Here is a 3,826-nt window from a genome sequence, read left to right on the forward strand (position 1 = left end):
AGTCAAAACGTTTGACTTTGAGTAGAATCTGGATGAACCCTGTGTTTACAAGAAGTCTAGTGGGGATAAGATCACCTTTTTGGTGTTGTACGTGGACGATATCCTACTCATTGGGAATGATGTAGGAATGTTGTCTTCGGTCAAGGTATGGCTATCACAGTAGTTCTCCATGAAAGATCTAGGAGAAACTTCATATATACTGGGTCTTCGACTCTATAGAGATAGATCGAAGCGGATAATTGTATTATCCCAGGCTGCTTATATTGACAAAATTGTTAAAAGATATAGCATGGAGAACTCCAAGAAAGGAAACGTTCCTTTCAGGCATGGAGTCACTCTCTCCAAGAAGATGTCTCCAAAGACTTTTGAGGAGATTGAGGGCATGAGAGACATTCCCTATGCCTCAGCCATAGAGAGCATCATGTATGCCATGCTGTGCACTTGCCCGGACATTGCTCAGGCGGTGAGTGTGGTAAGCAGATTCCAGGCCAACCCAGGGCAGGAGCATTGGACAGTTGTGAAGAACATACTCAAATACCTTCGAAGGACAAAAGAGTTTTGTTTGGTATTCGATGGTAGTTCACTACAAGTTTTAGGGTATATTGATGCCGATTTCCAGTCAGATCTAGATGATAGAAAGTCTACATCTGGGTATGTTTTCACGATAGGATCGTGTGCTGTTTGCTGGAAAAGCAGTAAATAGGGGTCCACTGCAGATTCCACAACCGAGGCCGAGTACATTGCCACAAGTGAAGTTGTCAAGGAAGCCGTGTGGATGAAGAAATTCATACACGAATTGGGAGTGATTCCGTCCAGTACATCACCCATCCCGTTGTTGTAATCGCCCAGGCTGAAGAGCCACGGGCCCACTCGAGGTCAAAGAACATCGAGAGGAAGTGCCATGTACTGCGGGAGATCGTTGGTAAAGGGGACGTCCTAATTCAGAAGGTAGCATCAGCGGACAATTTGGCAGACCCATTGACTAAGCCACTGACATAGAAGGTGTTTGAGAAACACGTGGAAAGTATAGGACTCCGGCTTGTACCAGATTGGACCTAAGTGCAAGTGGGAGTTGTTAGACAGTTTTGTATGCCCTTAGCTTCAATCCGATTTGATGTACTTTTGTTATTTAGTGTAAATAAATAAAGTGCATGTTTGATTCATGTTGTTTGGGATAATTCTGTGAAAGACCCTAAAACTGGACACTTATAGTGACTCGTGTTAGTTTTAAATGTTCATAGCCATTGGATAAGTCTGGGGAGATTTATCCTGCCAAGGCTGATACTGGTGTGCCGCCAAGTGTTGGGATGGCCTGTCTCAACCACCAGGGTAAGACCCAAGGCACATGTAGTATGGGACTACTCGAATCCTTGAACCGGACCAGATTTCCAGTATTGCCCTGGACCTTGGAGACAGATGGGCAAAACTGGAAAGTTACACCTGACCCTTAGACTCGATTATGATACTTCAATAGGTGTCGGATCAGGCTGTCTTTGATATGCCAATCAGTGAGATCCTTAGCAGGGATCAAAACCTGGGTATGTTGGGACAGTCTGAGAATTCATCTGAGTGAGTGATCATAGTGGCAGGATCAGCCCCTTTATCGGACAAGGGTAATGATCGGGAATGCATTCTCTCTGATGGAAACCAAACTGCCGGTAGTTGATTTCAATCATTGGAATTTTGTTTTGCAAAATTAATATATATATGTATATGTGCGGTTTTGAAATGTTTGCAAATGGTTTTAATTTCCGGGATCCATGTGAGTAGAGAGTGCGGCACTGTTCCTTGCAGCCGAGGGAGAGGACCTCTCTTGTCGGGTGGTGATTAATCATTTAGGGCTGAGAGGTTAAGTGTGAGACCATTTAGGATAATACCTGATGGGCTGATCTTGCACCTGCCCACAGTCTCTGGGTTTTTATAAGATGGCTTGGTCCAGGGACCACTTAATGTAAGTGTTGGGCCCATAGGGTCCATGTGATGGGCTCAGGGGTTTACTGAGCTTTTCAGTGAATTCGGCCGGGCCTTGTAATAAAGGTTGGGATGAACCCATGTGGATGGTGTGTAGATCAATGCTTGGGTCCCATGCCATACAATGAAGCCCAATTGGGCAGCAGACTGGAAACTAGTTAAGCACTGAACACTTAATGGGCCAAAAGCCCATTTCGAGCTGGGCTGATATGGTCACCCTACTATGGGGAGGATCTGAGGTTAATGTTAGCAATAGGATAGGGCCTTTTAACCTTATCCACTCTGGGAGACCAAATTCAAATCAGATTTGAATCTGGTATCCTCCTGATAACAACAGGAGTAAGCTTACTTAATCTACAGATAGGATTAAGATATTCCCCTATCCAAATACTGATTTGGATTGGGATAACTCCTAATTAGAAGGTTTCTTAATCAAGAAGAAAAGAGGAGAAATCCTAAGAGAAACATATCAGATTTCGAACTAGGGGTGAAAAGCAAGAAAGCTTCTTGCGAATTGAGATTAGATCTCATTTATACTCCGGAGAGAAGAGAGGAAACTTAGCCATCTTTGTCCCAGGAGTTCTCCTCCAGCCGCCGCCACTCTTTTCGATAAGATTCGATCTTTGAAGAAGAAAGAAGTCAAGAAATCAGTTCTTGACATCAGTCTTGCAGAAAAGACTAAGAAAGATTCGGTGTTCAGAGTTTCCAGAGGATTCTTGCGAAGGATCCAGTGTGTAGGACGCACTCTGCTGGTTCCGTTCCACCCACAGCTGTGTCATCTTCAGCAGGAGTGGATTTTGGTGTCTTCTTTGGGCGTGAACACCAACTTTGGGAGATGTTGCTTCTCCGACTTAGGTATATTCCTCCCTTTTCTTTTTGGTTCAGATCTGGTTCGATTATGGTTCAAGTAGGATCCTTGAATATTGTATTCTAAATTTAGGGAATATGATTCCCAATTGGAAGAAGGTAGGAAAATTTTTGAAATTCGCCCACCCATTCCGCAACCTTTTTGGCATCCATTAGATGGATCCTACCATTCTTTCAAGGGCATGGTAAGGAACTCTCCTCAGCAGCTCCTTGTATCGTTCCCATGACTCGTATAAAGATTTCCCCTCTTGCTGGAAAAAAGTAGCGATGTCATTCCTCATTTTAGCAGTTTTAGAAGGGGAAAATATTTAGAGAGGAAACGGCTAGCCATTTCATCCCACATAGCTATTGATCTTGCCGGTAATGAATTCAGCCATGCTTTGGCTTTATCCTTCAAAGAAAATGGGAATAACCTCAGCCTATTGGCATCATCACTTACCCCATTGTGTTTAAAGGTGTAACATATTTCTAAAAAGTTAGAAATGTGTGCATTGGGATCTTCATGGGCCAGACCACAGAATTGCACCGCGTTTTGAATCATTTGTATGATGGCCGGTTTGATCTCGAAGTTGTTAGCAGCAATATTGGTCCTGATAATGTTGGAGGCAGCCCCGGTGAGGGTGGGCTTGGCGTAATCCATCTTAGTTCTTTGTTCAGCCATTTCTTGTGCTTCGTGTCTGACTTGCCTAGTAGCTCTCAAACGGACACGGAGAGTCCATTCAATCTCCGGGTCGTAAAGGATCTCCTCTAGTTCAGGTCTGCTTGTCATAAACTGTAAAGGTCAAAGCAATAAAAAGGCTAATATTCACAAAAGAATATAAATAACTAATCTTATTACAACTGAAAATGTATAGTGAATTATTGGAATACAAAAACCTAAAATAAATAAATGAAGATAACTATACTAAAAGCAGATCTGAACCAACATCTTATTCAAGGTTCCAATATGCACATCTTATCTACAGCAACCGAATTCAGATTCAATTCA

General features: G+C 43.0%; 1 non-coding gene across 1 annotated transcript; it reads left to right on the forward strand.

The window, feature by feature from the left end:
* Nucleotides 1-3,015: 3,015 nt before the first annotated feature.
* Nucleotides 3,016-3,122, forward strand: LOC148800695 (small nucleolar RNA R71). Its single transcript, XR_016071105.1, has one exon. It is a non-coding gene; the product is annotated as a small nucleolar RNA R71 (small nucleolar RNA).
* Nucleotides 3,123-3,826: the final 704 nt, after the last annotated feature.

This window comes from Nelumbo nucifera, chromosome 4, assembly GCF_055504915.1.
Source record: "Nelumbo nucifera cultivar China Antique chromosome 4, China Antique-T2T, whole genome shotgun sequence".
NCBI classification, from domain to species: Eukaryota; Viridiplantae; Streptophyta; class Magnoliopsida; order Proteales; family Nelumbonaceae; genus Nelumbo; species Nelumbo nucifera.